The sequence below is a fragment of the Typha angustifolia genome, chromosome 4, assembly GCF_048772165.1.
Source record: "Typha angustifolia cultivar Huaian chromosome 4, ASM4877216v1, whole genome shotgun sequence".
NCBI lineage: Eukaryota > Viridiplantae > Streptophyta > Magnoliopsida > Poales > Typhaceae > Typha > Typha angustifolia.
In genome coordinates, this window is record NC_133242.1 from 6,524,888 (window position 1) to 6,543,842 (window position 18,955).

Consider the following 18,955-nt stretch of genomic DNA (forward strand, 5'->3'; position numbering starts at 1 on the left):
GCAAACGGGCTTTATTCGCCAAAGGTAGCTAAAAAATATTGGCAATGCTTTTACCCTAATAAATAAATAAATAATACAAGAGGACAATGACCTACTAAAACAAAAATAACATCGTGTTGCTTCACAAGTTATCTTCTTGATAAACAACCATGAATTATCTATGTAATTCATTTTAAAACACTTAAATCAGTGTAATATGTATATCAGCTCAAATGAATGAGGTCAGAACAAAAACTCAATAACAGAATCGGTTAACAAGCATACATGCCAATTACCATTTCTCTGAGCAACTAGCAAAATCAAGTAACAACATAGGAAAATGGGTTGAGACAGATCATTGACATCAACAATGATCTTGTATGTTTTGACCACAGAACCGGACAAAGAGAATGCATTCTACTCTGTTGATAAATAATTGTGGCATTACGAGAAGGTTTGTAAAAGGTGCCAATGAACTATATGCACAATCATGATAGCACATAGATTGATCATAGAGCCTTTCCCCTCGCCGCTGGCCATGGAGTTGGCCCACACCAGGGCCCAGGCTACAAGAGCCCCAAAGCAAGGTGCCAACGGCTCCCCCGCTTGGGTAGTACAATTTTTGGAGTCGGTGTGGGGAGGCACAAAGCAGCCGGCCAGGCAATCACTTGACGAGGGCGACCACAAGGAAGAAGGAAGGGAGAAGACAATATCAAAATTATTAACCCAAATCAACTTCATAAGCTGGAAAGAGATTTACCGACGAGTTGAACCACGGTGGTGGCAAGCTTTGACGATGCTCTGACATGACAGAAAGGAGAAGAGAAGAACGACGGCTGCGGGGTGAGGGAGAGAAGAAAAGAAAGAAGAAGAAGAAAGGGAGGGGAGAAAAGGGGTAAGGCAAGTTGGGCATAAATCGAAGATCTTGGAATGCAACCAGGTTAGGGATGAATCGAAGATTGAATTGAGTTCATCTCCTAGCTCTCCCTCTCCCTCTCCTGCTCCCTCTTGCTCTCCTCCTTAACCCTAGCCAAATTCCCTAAAACCCTAGTTGTCGGTTAACCTCTCCACCCCATTTGTCTGTTGACTCCCCCAAGTCCCTTAGGGTCAATCAACTCTGTCCCTGCCCCCCTCCCCTCATCTTCTCTCTCTCTCTCTCTCTCAGATGGCGTCTGTTTAGTTTTTAGTGTTGACAATTATGTACAAAATATTTTAAGTATTTTTATACATATACATGAGCATTTATACAAGTTTCAAAAGTATTTGGATTGAAGAATTTTAAGATCAAAGGAGAAAGGTTTCTGCGTTCGCACTAAGTTCGAACGCGCTCTCAGGAGTTCACACATACAGAGAACGCATTCGAGGCGTTTGAACGCATGTACATGCGTTCACACATACAGAGAACGCGTTCAGGCCATTCGAATGCATGTATAGGCGTTTGCACATACAGAGAACGTGTTCAGGCCATTCGAAGGTGTGCATAGACGTGCGAATATACAGAAAACGCATTCGGGCCATTTGAATGTGTGTTCAGGCATTCTCAAATACAGAAAACATTTTTCTATCGTTCGAACGTAGTCAATGGTCATTCGAACGCACCCTGCATATGAAAATTAGCACTTTCAAACTCAACTAGTGAAAATCAAGTCATTGCATTCGCGTGCACTTGGGCCCATTCGAACGTACCTGAGAACAAGTTAGCCCGTTCGAACGCACTCAGGCCGTGTTCGAATGCACCTGCATAATATGCAAATTTTGGGCTTACGTGAGTTCTAATATGACTTAGATTTAGCTCTATCTTGGTTATATATATATATATATATAAGCATTGTGATGCCCTAACTCTATGTTGGTTGGTGAATGCAATTGAAAAGGAGTTCTTGAGGCTACATCGTTCTTTCTACCAACAAAGTCTGTCTCTTCTACATCGTATCAAGCTTTCGTTTTAAGGGTCATCTAGACGAAGGATTAATCTCAATGGCTACTAAGGTTAGAGATCAATTATGGGAAGCGGTGAATCGTAGGTTCTAGCGAGTAAATCTAAGAGAAACAAAGTTATGGGGATCGATGGGTTATTTTGTAAGTCAGTTTTGTAACTACTATTATTTTAGTGATTGGTTTTTATCCGAATTTGAATTCGTGGTTTTTTTTCATTTGGGTTTTTCCATGTAAAAATCTTGGTGTTCATCTTTTCTTTTATTTTTTAATATGTATTTCATTTTTATTTAAGCTAAAGGATAATATCATTGCCTAGGGTTTAAATACATATATATGGCTAGATTTTTTCAGCATCCCCACCACATGTTTATCAAACCTCGCCATCGATCACCTCCACCCACCAACACAACCGTTAGACCCTCGTCCAAATTTAACCTAGATAGATTGCGCATCCAATGAGAAAATGAATCCCAAAGATGTAGATCAGAACCTTATGAAGCTAAACCTTCTAGTTTCATCATTTTCCGACAACATAAGAATTCTTTGAGAATATTCTTTTTGTACTACACAGATTGGGATTTCTGCGACGAACCCACCATCACCATTTTTACACCTTGTGGATTGGTTCATGTCAATCTTTGAATTTTTTGCTCCTAACATTCTTTTTTAAGTGATGTATCTTAATTATGCATAATTTCTAGATTGCACATGTTAAATATTTAGTGTTTTGTATCTATAGATTTGTCGTTATAAAATTTCACCCTAATAAATCCCCCCTTGGAATTTCATGATGAACTATTAAATATAAACAATGCTCTATCCATTACAATCTTTCTAAAGATCAAGACAACACATTTACTTCAAAGTAATACAGTTCCCGCAAATAACACAAACACTAGAAACCTTGTGAAAATACGTGTGTAATATGAGAACTATTTGATGCATGATTTCTAAAATAATTCTCAAATTAATATGTTCAGAATCAACTTTTATGGTCAAGTCAAATATATGAAATAAGATTATAGCACATATATCGCATATTAAGTTTTACAAAAATAGGCAAGTAAAATCCAATATTGATATTAACATAAGATTCGTCCCCTTGAACTTTTCCCTTTCTGGTAAAAAATTGACGACGGTAACAAAGTAACATGAAGCACCATGAAGAAAAAAGAAAGAAATTTGTAACATCATTTTAATGGTTCAAAAATCTGTAGGTCAATCCGAGAAAAATCTGCAAAACAATAATTTTCAAAGTATTCAAAATAATTTCTCAAACAAATCCAAGGCTAGAAATGCACAAAAATTGCAAGAATCACAAAATCCAAATAAGTCAAGCAAAGTCCGAAACATGATTTGAAACTTTCTATTTTTTTATAGATTTGATATTTTCCCAATTCAATCAAAGATACTCTAATCCAAATAGGAATATATTAGATTCAGATTAGATGCATCAAAATCGATTAGAACTTATGAAAATTAGCACTTTCCTTTAATGCATGATATTAAGTTCCAAATTCAATGAAAATTCATCATGCGCTAATATGTAACCATAAGTTTATAAGTGATCAATCTAGAAGTTAAACTGATCTTTAACAATATATATGAAGATTTTTAGATTTACAATGATGATTTTCACACTTAAAAATTGTAGGTAACTGTTTCCTTAAATCTTTTAACAAACACACTTCATTCAAATTTCTCAAAAAAAAATTCTTTTTTTTTTACTTTTTTAGTAAATCCTTCACTTTATGAAACCATAATGAATTAAGATTCCTTAAAAGGCTTATATCGAGGTGGCTTTCACTCTTATTTTAATACTCTAGCTTGGCACGGGCACCCACATGGCACGTGTGGCGCACGTGACAGGACGGGTGAGGCCTGTCATGCATAGATACACATATACTCAACATAATCCATCTTAAAGATAAATCATACCATCAACCAAATAAATCTCTTATCATATGAATATCCAAGTCCACAATAACCATACTAGATAGCTACATTATCTAGTAGGGCCCACATAAGCAATGACAAACCATCAAGATACAACAACTAAAATAGTTGACCTGTATTATATAAATCATCATATATATAATAGAGTATAAATATCAAATAATGGTACAACTCAATATCTAGATAAGCTTTCTTCTATACCATTCACGTTTATAGCTCTCCTCATTTTGCTCTAAAATATCTTTTTAAGATATCTCAAGACACTATTACATACCAAAATATCTAGAGGGTTAGAAAAGAAATAAAAAAATTTATGAGCAAAAAGCTCAGAAAATATACCTTACTCCAAATTAGTGATGTCAAATTAAGAGTAAATTATATACTGGATAATACAAATAAAAAAAAAGCATCATGTCATGAATAAGTATATGAATGTGTCCTCAATAATATATAAGTGAAAGATAAATATCATGTCATAAATGATAAAAGTATATAATTCTCGACAATGAATAAACAAATCTCCATATCATACCATCATCATAATTCTCTCAATATGACACATATGATGCATGTCGACCATGACCATGTTATGATATTAAATGCAATCACATATGATACATAATGACCACTCGATAATCAGGTATATCAGATGATAATGAAATCATATGTATTTCTCAATATTTTAGTCATCAATATCAACTCTGAATAACATTATCATTCTAGACCACTATTCATAGTCAACATCCGGTACCCGATCTCAACATCATGCCCGAAGGCTCAAAGCATATCCTATCATTCATAAATGGTATCTCAATCATAATCATATCCTGTTATTCGCTAATGGTATCAATATCCATCCAAATCGAGCACCCTTCTAGATGATAAAAACTATGTGAGGATAACTTGCGCCCTAGCAAACGGCATGTGTCCGAATGTCTACTACGCACACAAATTAACGATCTCGGACGTAAGGCCATAGGATCGTAACTATGTCGAGTGATCAATTATCTATTAAGCGCGTCCTAACCTTCGCGCCTACTCGAATATCCTCACGCTCTCTATCAACTATCCTATTAATAAGATTTCATACTTTTCTTCCAAATGACAGATCATATGCATATATCCAATACGATAACAAGTCAATGCATATTAGGAATTTAGGTGGAATAGGAGTTAAGAAAAAAATGATGCAATGTAGTCTCCAACCATGTATTCAACACATGCATACACATACTAGTCTATTATATGTATACTCATGCTAAAGATCATTTCGACATAAAATCATAACAGTATAATCATTTTCAATCATCTCTATATATTCATCAGCATACTCATATCCAGATCAATCTTATCATATGCATGATAAAATATGCTTAACTGAAATTATCTCTAGATAAAATCATATAACATGCTAGAGTCTAAAACGTGCATGTACATAATTATATAATATATCCTAATTTGATAAATGCATCTAGGGGATAAGACTACTCACTTCTGATCAGAAGACATAAACCATATATCCCTTATATCCGTCAATCGAGTGTGAACTCATCGCTAGCAAAATCCATGGGGTCTCAAATAAAGGGTCCGGGATCTAAAAATTTAAGTAATATGATATTAGCCGTTTATCCCATTTAGAATTCATTGGTGTAAAATATAATAATTTATTAGATTTTAGTAAATAACTGAGTTTATATTATATTATATTATTTATATATTATGATAATCTTATTCTAATTATATATTAGGCATATATTAATTAATCTCTTTTGATATAAAACCATAAAAGAATACAATAATATAATTAAAAATACATGTACATAAAATAACTAAGTATAATTCAATTATTTGGCTATTACTATTACTTAACTAGTCACTAGTTATACAGAATATTATTATTATCAATTTATATAAAAATAATTATCATAGCCATTTTATTTTATGGAAAATAATATATGTAATAATAAGTTGCTAGAAATGCATTATATATATAGTATACATGAACATCAATAAAAACTTATATAATTTAATTATTTTAATAAAAATATATATATACAATATAAGATTATTATTAATAAGATTACATGTATTAATTATTAATCTAATAAATAATGGCTAAACTATAAATAAATTCATATGCAAATATTTATAATTATAATTAATAAATTATTATACTAAAAATACTTAGCTAATACTTATACTAGTGAGTGCAAATTATCAAAATAATCTACCATCTAGATAAACCAATTTACCTAAATTTTAGAGAAATAAATCATATAAATAATAAATAGTAAAAATAATTAAAAAGGAGCAAACCCCTTGTTACAATGCTGGGCTGCTATAGTGCTGGGCCGAGAAGGAGGAAGAACAAAGGAAGAAGAAGAAGAAAGAAGAAGAAGAAAGAAGAAAAAGAAGAAGAAAGAAAGAAAGGAAGAAGGGGCGCCTGGCCAGCGGGGAGTGGCTCGGTCATTATTGGCCAGCCATTGATTGGCAGCTCGGCTTCGACGAGCTCGAGCCTAAGAGAGAGAGAGAGAGGGGGGAGAGGAGAAGGGAGGGGATGAGGGGGCACCGATCGCTTCCCGGCGATGGATCAGGTAGTCGAAGGCGACGGTAATAAGGGGAGAGAGAGGGAGAGAGAAATAAAGAGAAATAGAGAAAGAAAGAGGGAGAGAGAGATTAGAGAGAAAGAGAAGAAGGAAAGATGAGGAAGGAGGAGGCTCACCGACATCGGTAGCACAGCGGCAACAGTGACGAGTCAGTGGCAGTAGTAGTGAGAGAGAGAGAAAGAGAGTTTGAGGGAGAGGAGAGTGAAAGGGAGACCGAAAGAGAGATAGGGGAAAGAAGAAATAGAGAGAGATAGGCGGTGGGAGGAGGGGAAGCGGCAACGGCTGCAATTGTGCCGAGGCCCGCCACGACTAGTTGGCTGCGGCAGCGATGGTGGGGCATGTGGCACCCACCCCACGCAAGCCAACAACATGCATGGGCACGAGGCCGGCCACACACACGCCCACCTCATGCAAGCCGACATGCTGCATGGGCACGAGGCCAACCACACTGTGGCCAGCCACGTCGTGCCCAAATTCTTTTTTTTTAAGCTGGGTTGTTACATTTTCCCTTCAAGATAGCTATTTTTAATGCAATATAGACATTATGCAACCTACTAGATATTATGCAATTGCAGCAAGGCTAATGCCAATTTAGTATGATCGAATATAGACATTATGCAACCTATTAGATATTTAGGATCGATACTTTACTTAATTTTAGATTTAACATGCATGCATTATTGAAACACCTACCACCAGATACACGCGCTCCTCATATGGTGACATAATCCAATGGTCAAAATTTTCACAAGATATTAAAGTCATAAACTAAAATATAAGTCCACTATCCAACTCAAAACATAGGCCACAACAAGCCTCCAGAAATACATGTCCATACAACCTAAAACATCAAGCCCACGCAAGAGCTATCATTAATAATTAAACTACAATAGCTACTCCAAGAAAAACATGCAATCCTCCACTATATATACAATATTTTCCACCAAAATGTGGTGAACATAAACACCCAGCAAGTACAATCCACAATAGTCTCAAGATAATGTAAATATAGCAGATGTATATTTCATACTTAAATTAATGAGGTATGAAGTAAAATGCCGAATGAAAGAATTAATAAAAATCATAACTATCAGATATCCATAGGTTATATCTCAATTTATCATACAATTTATATATCATAATGAAGACTTGTGCAGAGTTTTTATCCTTTCTTATTTACTCTGTCATAGGCTCACACAGAGTAATTTTATATCCATCCACAAATCATACAAACAACAAGGTAGGGATTAGATATCAAGCGATAACATCTCTTTTACATACCAAGCAACACTACATATGACCGGTAGTCTGTAGCCATTAGACTAAAAACCCCAGTCGTAAGCCCATATATAACGCCCCTACCTAGCAAAAGCACATCCACACTCACGTGCCCACACGGCACGTGCGACACACGTGACAAGTCGAGCGGTGCCCGTCACGCACAAATACACTCATGTGCACATATAATCATGATATTATTAAATAAAACCTACTAACATATCCATGCTCACATAATCCATTACCAAATAAATAATACTATTAACCAAATAAACCTATTAACATATGAATATCCAGATCCACAATAATATATACTATACCACTACATAATATGATAGAACCTACACAGGCTACGATAAACCATCAAGATACAACTAAAATAACTAATATCAGAGTACACTATGATTCAACTTGTATTATACAAATCATTGTCTAATACAAAAGAGTACAAATATCAAATACTAGTACAACTCAATTTTTGTATAAACTATCATCTATACCATCTTGCATCTATAGCTCACTTTATCATCGCTTTAAAATATGTTCCCAAGATATCTCAAGTCGTTATCACATATCACATATCTGAGAGGGTTAGAAAAAAAAATAAAGAGAGTCATGAGCAAAAGGCTCAGTGAATAGACCTTACCCTGAATCAGTGATCCTGTAAATCATGTACTAGATAATATGAATCAGAAAGAAACATGATGTCATGTATAAGCATGTATATATGTATCTTTAATGACATATATATAAATAAAATCAATTCTCATGAATGAGCATATTATATCATCAACCAAAAATATATCTAATGATGAAATTATAATATAACATCACCGAATATAACAACACTAAGGGTATCTCTAGAGATAAATCATACCCTACCATACATTAAGGGTATTTCAGAAGAAAATAATCATATACTCCATACACTAAGGGTATATCAATGATAGTTGTACCCTATTATATGCTAAGAGTATAACCATCAATCATCATCAAACTCTACCATACGCTAAGAATACATTCAATACCAGTCTAGATCAGATATCGTTTCAGCCATCACATCACATCACATCACATATACATGTATTTTTATGATAGATCATATGCATATATCCAGTACTTCAACAGATCATACAACACAAGAATTTAGGTGGTAAAGAAGCTAAGGGAAAAATGATGTAATGCAAACTCCAACTATGTATCTAACACATGCATACTCCTGCTAGTCTATCACATGCACACTCATACTAGAGATCATCTCGGTATAAAATTATAACAGTATAATCATCTCCGATCATCTCTATATATCACTAATGTACTCATATCCCACATCAGCCTAATTATATATATATAATATAAACTCATTATTTAATAAAATCTAACAAATTATTATATTTTACACTAATGAAGTCTAAATTGGATAAATGACTAACTTCATGTTACCTAAACATTTTCTGATTTCAACCCCCTTATTTGAGACCCCGTGGACCTTGCTAGTAATGAGTTGACATTCGATTGATGGATATGAGAGATATCTGGTTTGTGTCTTTTGATCAGATATGAGTAGTCTTGTAATAACTTAAGTAGGGTAAAAAAAAAACTAAAACTTGCTAGGTACGACGCGACCGGCCACGCTGTGGCCAGCCTCATGCCTAACATGCCGTGCATGCCGTGGCAACGGTGGGGGTGCCACGCACCTCCACCGAGCCACTCTTCTTCACGCTGTGGCGACGCGTGGAGGTGGGACCTGGCCCACCGGTGTAACGCCCCCCCCCCCCCCCCCTCCCTCGCCCGGCACGGGCATGTACATGCCCACACGTCCACACGGCACGCGCGGCGCATGCGACAGGTCGGGCGGGGCCCGTCACGCACATATACTCTCCTGTGCACATATAATCATGACATCATCAAATAAAACCTATTAACCTATCCATGATCACATAATCCATCACCAAATACATCATACTGTCAACCAAATAAACTTGTTAACATATGAATATCCAAGTCCATAATAATATACACTAGACCACTACATAATCTGGCAAGGCTCACACAGGCCACAACAAACCATCAAGATACAACTAAAAAACTGATACACGAGTGCTATAAAATCTGACATATACTATACAAATCATCATTAGATACAATAAGGTACAAATATAACAAACAACGATATAACTCAATGTCTGGTTAAACTATCTTCTATACCGTCTCGCATTAATAGCTCACCTCATCATCACTCTAGAATATCTTCTCAAGATATCTCAGGTCGCTATCACGTACCACAAATCTGAGGGGTTAGAAAAGAAATAAAGAGAGTTATGAGCAAAAGGCTTAGTGAATAGACCTTACCCCGAATCAGTGATGCCAAACAGAGAGTAAATCATGTACTAGATAATATAAATCAGAAAGAGTATCATGTCATGAATGAGTATATGAATGTATCCTCAATAATATATAAATGAAAAGTAGATAACATGTCATAACTGATAAAAGTATATATAATTCTCGACCATGAGTAAACAAATCTCCGTATTATACTATCATCATAACTCTCTCTCAAATATGATACATGATGTATGCCGACCATGACCACGTTATGATATCAAATGCAATCATATATGATGAATATTGACCACTCAATAATCAGGTAATCAAATGATAATGAAATGATATTCATTTCTCAACATCATAATCATCACCGACATCTCAGTATAATATCATCATACTAGACCACTATGTACAGTCAACACCCGGTACCCGGTCTTAACATCATGCCCGAAGGCTCCGAGCATACTCTGCCATTCGCAAGGAGTATCTCAAAATATAATCATACCCTGCCATCCGCTAAGGGTATCAACATCCATCCATACCGGGTACCTCACATAGTTGATAGAAATCTCGTGAGGATAACTCGCCACATATACCCTAACGAACGGCATGTGTCCGATTGTCTGTGCGCACAGACTCAACTAACCTCGGACATGGGCCACGAGATATCGCATATCAGCGACCATAATCATCACTCCAGGCACCCCTAACCCTGGCGCCTACTCGGGTATCCGCACGCTTTCTATCAACTATCCTATTAATCACATTTCATGCTTTCCTTCTAAATGCTAGATCACATGTATATATCCAGTACGATAACAAGTCAATGCATAATAGGAATGTAGGTGGAATAGGAATCAAGAGAAAAATAATACAATGCAGTCTCCAACTATATAATCAACACATGCATACTCCTGCTAGTCTATCACATGCACACTCATGCTAGAGATCATCTCGGTATAAAATTAGAACAGTATAATCATCTCCAATCATCTCTATATATCACTAATGTATTCATATCGCAAATCGGCCTAATCAAATGCATGATAAAGTATGCTCGACTGAAATCATCTCTAAATAAAGTCATATAATCATGCTGGAGGCCAAAACATGTATGTACATAATATATAATATAACCTAATTTGAGAAAGGGATCTAGGGGATAAGACTACTCACACTGATCAAAAGATACAAACCACGTATCCCTTACATCCGCCCATCAACTGTGTGACATTTCTCGCTAGCAAGGTCCACGGGGTCTCAAATAAGAGGTTCGAGATCTGAAAATGTTTAAGTAACATAAAGTTAGTTGTTTATCCCATTATAATCCGTTCGAGTAAAATATGATGATTTATTAGATTTTAGAATTTCTACTTAATTTTATAATTGGCTAGATTTTTATTATAAATAAAATATAAATATACATAAAAAACTAATTATAATTAAATTATATTTTGATTAATTAGGGACTATGTAGTCATTATTTTATTTGTTACAAAATAATAATGTATACTAAATTAATAGAATTACTTAAAATGTATATCATAAGAATATTAGAATATAAATCTAATAATATAATTTACAAATTTATCTATTAATCTAATATACATATAAGTAAATAAATAAATAAATATAAGTATTACCTATATTTATGTGTAATAGTTTATAACTTAATTAATTATAATAATCATAATGATGAATATGTATTATTATTAAAAATAAATAATGTCTAAATCTATTTGTATTAATTAAGACAGAAATACCTAAATAAATAAATAATAAAATTAAAAAGGATAAAGGATCTCTGCTACAGTGCTGGGCTCGAGCCCAGCACTAGCCTGCTACAATGCTGGGCCGAGCCCAGCACTATTGCAGAAAATAAGAAGAGGAGAAGTAGCTGAGGAAGAAGAAGAAGAAAGGAAGAAGAAAGAAGGAAGAAGAAGAAGAAAAGAGAAGAGAAGAAGAGAAGAAAGGGAGGAGGGGAGGGAACTGCGGAACCGGGTCGGCGGGGAGGGCACTGGCCGCTGGCCTCTCGCCAGCGGCTCGATTCCGACGTGCCTGAGCTTGGGTGTGAGCGAGAGAGAGAGAGAGATAGAGAGAGAGAGAGAAAGGAAGAGAGAGAGAGAAAGAGAGGGAGGGAGAGAAAGGAGCTCACCGAAGCTCACGGAGGTGGCGGCGGCGATGGCGGCGATAGGCCGGCCTCGATGTGAGAGAGAGAGAGAGAGAAAGAGAGAGACCAAATGAGAGAGAGAGAGATTTAAAGAGAGAGAGGGAAGGCGGTGGCTGCGGCGGCGCTGGGGCTCGCCGCTGCTAGATGGCCTGAAACACCCAAACCTCTAGATACACGTGTAAACCGCATGGGTAAATCCCCCCACGCGGTGTATCACGTGACCTGTCAGTACAAGGATTTCACAAGGCACACAACAGCATAATTTCACTATAAATAACTCAACTATAAGAGTCCGGATACAAGTCCACAGGCCACAACAAGCCTCCCAAATATACATCCAAAATACAATGCTAAAGTCCAAAATACAACATCATCATCATACCCTCGCAGGGGCTTAACACAACTAACAAATCTACTAAAAAGGAAAAGCAGCTACTCCTCGCTACCCGCACCTGCGTCCCCTAGCTCTGAAAATAATACCACCATGAGTTGGTGAGCTTACAGCCCAGCGAGTAGGATCTATAAAATCTAAAAATAATGAAAACACATGTGTATATCCAATGTATGTCTATATTTGCTAACGATAACGATATACTTATTGAAAAGACTTACCATAATTTACAGAATCAATGCAAATTGATAAAGATTACCAGTCACTATCCTGAAACATACTAGTTCCTAACGTATCATGATAAGTTCACACGGATATAAAGTTTGATACAATCTCTTATTCGTACACATCTCAATCATAGGTTTTACATGTTATGCATAGCAATAAAATAACAGTTTAGTCATCTCAGGCCTACCAAAGCATTAATCATACTTATCATCGCTCACCGAGCTATTCACCACACAGGGTAAATACTCTCATGAAATAATCATCCATCACATAATCATCCATCATCTCATACATCAAGGGGGGATATATACACATCTAGCGGTAATGTCACCTACACGTGTATGGCAACACTACATGTGATCGGTTGTCTGTGGCCATCAGGCTAAGGACCCCAGTCGTAAGCCCATATCTCACTCTCTCTAAATCATCACCGCTCTCAGCAGGAGAATCAGGAGCCCTTGGCTCATCCACAGACGCCCTAACCCTACGTCGTCAGGTATCGCTAGAGTTATATCCCCGCCTCACAATCATATTCTTCTATCATCATAATCTAGTCCTAACTATACAGTATAACTACCTGAATGCCACACAGGCTTCCCGACCTCAGGTGTAGGTCTATGAGTGTATAAGTGGTGCAGTGTCTATGAGTGTATAAAGCATGTTATAGTCATCATGATCATTACATTCTATATTCACAGCAATCATACATCTATGCAATAGTATACCATACAGGACACATGTAAAGTATTATCGCACTAATGTTTATGCTACATTAACATTCTCATAATGTTATGATGAGCAAGTTATCAATAACCACATATGCAAGGATATAACATAGTGTACTAACTGCATGCATTAATACTGATATTTCCTATAGTGTCATGACAGGTATAATAACTGTAATTATGTTATTCTAGATTTGTATAACTCTACTCGCCTGGGGGGTCTCCATAGTATGGTAAAACTCGTCAGCTAGCCGGCTCCTTCGGAATCCCAAAATCCTCACGTGGTGTCAATCCTATTAATTCACGCACGTAAGCCATACGTAAGATTAGCAAACTAATAGAATTAATTATCTTATTAGCGCATTTATGGTTGGCAATTACATGAGTCAAGGGCCTCCTAGGGCGAGTCTTATGTTATCCTAAAATTCACATGATACTAAATTATCATTACGAGGAACCAGGCTAATTAAATCAGGTGCAAAAGATAAACGGGGTTATAGAGTCCAAATGGTTCCAAAAGGGCTAGGCTAGAGGTATTGGGTTAGGCTCAAACCTAACCCAATAGGCAAGGGCCAAGGTGGGCTGCAATTGGACTGCAGCCCACAAGTTTGACTGAAGTGGGTTGGGGTCCAACCACAGCCCACCAAAGGCTTGGTTGGTGGGCTGCGGTCTGGACCGCAGCCCACCAAGGGGCTCAGCGGGCTGCGTCTGACCGCAGCCCACCAAGGGCTCAGTGGGCTCCACTAAGGGGGGGGGTATGGGGGGTTAAACAGCCCCCCCCCCCCCCCCCCCCGCCCCACACCCTCCCTCGGTATTCCTCTTCCGAGGGAGGAGACGAAGGGAGGGCGGAAAGCCCGAGGGGCTGCGACGCTGGCGGTGCGGCACGAAGCCGACGGTGCCGGCGGCAGCACGGGGACGGCGACGACACAGCACGGGGCCGACACAGCACGAGGCTGAGGAGGGAAGTAATAGGGAAAAGAAAAAGGGAAAGGGGAGGAGGGCTTACCGAAAAGGGGGCTGGTCGGCAAGCTCGGCGGCTCCAGCGTCGGTAACCCACGAGAAGAGATGGAGAGAGGTAGAGGTGGAGAAATGGTGCGATCGAGGAGGGGAAGAAGGGGTTTAATGGAGGTGGGAGTAGGGTAGCGTGCACGGCAAGGAAAAGGGAAGAAGAAGGAGAAGAGAGGAGGCGGGTGGGGGGGTGGGGGGTGGCAGGTGCCTGTGACGCACGTGCTCGGCGCGTGCGTCACGGGATTTTTTTTTTATATATTTGGGGTGTTACATGGCCGCAGCCGGTTGGCTGCGGCGATGCGAGAGGGGGTGCGTGGCACCTCCCCCACACAGCCCCACTGCATGGGCACGAGGCCGGTTACACTGTGGCCGGCCACGTCGTGCCCATGCAAAGATTTTTTTTTTTTTGGGGATTGGGTTGTTACAACCGGCCACTCCGCCGTCGCCACGTGACCTTCTCTCTCTATTCCTCATATTCTCTCTCAATCTCTCTCTCTAGCTCTCTCCCTCTCTCTACCTCTAGTTCACCAGCAATCACCAACCGCCGGGAAGAGCCATCGTCAGCCCTTCTATCCACCAGTGAATCTCTCTCTGTCTCTCTTTCTATGTCTGTCTGTCTGTCTTTCTCTCTCTCTCTCTCTCGATTTCCTCTCAGGATCGCCGAAGGTTTGAGCCGCCGGCGAGAGGCCGGCCATTAAGTGGCCACTAGCGATTGTACTTGTCCCCTACAGCCCAATCCTCTTCCCCTTTTCTCCTTCCTCTCCTTCTTCTTCTTTCTTCTTCTTCTTGTCCTCCTCCTCTCGGATTGGACCCTACAAGAGGTGCTAGGAAGGTGCTAGGCTGCACCTGCTATGTTAAGATGCTGGGCTAAGCCCAACACTCTATATAGTTTATATATATATATGCATATTATTGATTACTAATTATATTTGATTATGTTATTAATTATTTAATTAGTTTAGTTAATTTAATGTATTTAATTTATATGAATTAAATCTAATTATATCATAGTTAGTAAATAAATCTAATTATATCATGTTTAGCAAAATACCTGCAACATAAATTACTATATTAATCCTAGATAGGTAATAGTAATTATTAGTGTTATGTACGTATATTCTTGCGTAATTATTTGTAGTGACTTAATTCTTTTTTTTCTTAATTATCAAAGAGAATAATAGGCAGATAATTATGTTTTAAATACACTATTAAATAATATAATTACGGCTAATAAATAACAAAACAAATATAGGGATGAAGAGTATATGATTACAACGAGAAATTATCTTTTAGCCGAGTTAATTTTAATTAATAGAAGGACTACTATTATATATTATAAATAATTTTAGATTCCGACCCCCTTCTTCAAGACCTTGTGGACTTAGCTATCGAGGCTTGATTGTTGTCGTAGCAACATGAACGAGTGGTTGTTTGGTAATAGCAGTAGTGGTGAGTAGTCTTATCCCTTAGACATCTTTATCAAATTAGGTCATATTATATTATGTACATGCATGTTTTGGCCTCCAGTATGATTATATGATTTTATCTAGAGATGATTATGGTTGAGCATATTTTTGTCATGCATATAATTAGACTAATCTTAGTTATGAGTATGATGATGATAAATAGAGATAATGAGAGGTGATTATACTGTTATAATTTTATGTCTAATTGATATATAGCATGAGTATGCATATAATATATTAGCATGGTAATGCATGTGTTGACTACATGGTTAGAGACTATATTGCATCATTTTTCTCTTGATTTCTGTTCCACCTAAATTTCTGTTATGCATTAACTTATTATTGCACTGGATATATGCATATGATCTGTCATTTAGAAGGAAAGCATAAAATGTGATTGATAGGATAGTTGGTAGAAAGCGTGAGGATACCTAAGTGGGCACGAGGATTAGGATGCACTTCGTGGATTATTGATTACTCGACATAGTCACAATCATGTTGGCTTTACGTCCGAGATCGTTAGTTTGTGTGCGCAGTAGACATTCGGACACATGCCGTTCGCTAGGACATATATGGCGAGTTATCCTCACGAGGTTTTTATCAGCTAGAAGAGTGCCTGATTTAGATGGATGTTGATACTCTTAGTAAATGGCAGGGTATGGTTATATTTGAGATACTCTTTACGGATGGAAGAGTATGCTCAGAGTCTTCGGGCATAATGTTGAGACTGGGTACCGGGTGTTGACTGTGCAAAGTGGTCTAGTATGATGGTGGTATACCGAGATATCAGTGATAATTGTGATACAGAGAGTTTCATATGATTATCGAGTAATTGTCATAATTGATACACCATTGCATTTAACATCATGACATAGTCGGCATGCATTATATGTGTCATATTTGAGAGAGAATTATGATGATAGTATGACATGGTGATCTATTTATTCATTATTGAGGATTATATACTTTTATTAGTTATGACATGTTATCTACTTTTTAATTATGTATTATTGAGGAACATTCATATACTCATTCATGACATGATACTCTTTTTTATTTATATTATCTAGTATTTAATTTACTCTCTATTTGGCTTCACTGATTCTGGGTAAGGTCTATTCACTAAGCTTTTAGCTTATGACTCTCCTTATTTTTTCCTTTCCGAAAACCCAGTTGACGAGTGGAGCAGGATACTTCCTTAGAGGTTTTGTCGGTGGGTGAAGATTGACATTTTTCAAAGTATTTTTTAAAGTAGAGTGTGGTTAGTATTATGCGCTAAATAAGTTATGTTATCTGATGTGTCAATTGACATTTTTCAAAGTGTATCTTTATCATTGTCTTATACTTTAGTATGTGACTTTGTACTTGTATAATTATGTATATATAGTTGTGAAAAGCTCAGATAATGTGTTGTAGCCTGTGTGGAGCCCAAGTAGAGTTATTTGTGTGCTGTTGATAGTTAGATTTGAGTTATTTTAGTTTAAATGTTATGGATAAACTTATGATGTTGATAGATGTTTATTTGATTTTCAGTAACTAACTAAATGGTCAGGTGCCACGCATGTGCTGTGTGGGCTCTTTTAGGGTTTGGGTGTTACAAGTCTTATCTCTCAAATGCATTTCTCAAATTAGAACATATATATATATATATATTATATAATTATGTATATACATGTTTTTGTATTCAATATGATTATATGACTTTATCTAAAGATGATTTCAATTGAGCATATTCTATCATGCATTTGATTAGACTATTCTGGAATATGAGTATGCTAATGATATATAGAGATGATTGAAGATGACTATATTGTTATGAGTTTATGTTGAGATGATATTTAATATGAGTATGCATGTGATAGACTAGTAGAGGTATATATGTGTTAGTTATATAATTGGAGATTGTATTACATCCTTTTTCTCTTAGCTTCTTTACCACCTAAATTCCTAAGTTGTATGATCTTTTGTAATACTGGATATATGCATATGATATATATTAGGAAATCATTAAAATACATTATGTATATATAATATGATGGCTGAAACGGTATCTGGTCCGGACAAGTACTGAGCATATTCTTAGTGTATGACAAAGTATAGTGATGGATGATGATTGTACTCTTAGCGTATGATATAGTACAATTATCTTTGATATACCTTTAATGTATGGCAAAGTATAATTATTTACTAAGATACCTTAGCGTATAACATAGTATAATTATCTTCAGAGATACCCTTAGCATATGACAGGGTATGCTTTGAGCTTATAGCATGATTTGTATTAAGTTTGGGGATGGATACCGTGGTTTAGCATGATGGATGATGTTCAGAGTTAAGACATGTAACTATGATAGTGAGAGATACGTGGATTATATCTAACTCTAACATATATGATATTGAGTGATTGACATGCATCATGCATCATGCATCATTGATGTGACTAGTATCCTTAGATCATGATCGTTATACATCATATATTGTTATATTCGGTAATGTTTTATTATAATTTTATCATAAGATATATTTTTGGTGGAGGATATAATATGTCTATTCATGAGATATTATTGATTTCATTTATATATATATTATCGATGATACATATATATACATGCTCACATATGACATTATGCTTCTTTCTAATTCATATTATTTAGTATATGATTTACTCTCTGTTTGGTATCATTGATTCAAAGTAAGATGTATTCACCAAGTCATTAGCTTATGGCTTTTTTTATTTCTTTTCTATCCCCTCAGATATGTGATACATGATAACGATTGAGATATCTTAAGAAGATATTTTAAAACAAAGATAAGACGAGTTATAGATGTGAAATAGTATAAAAGATAGTTTATCTAGGTATTGAGTTTTACCATTATTG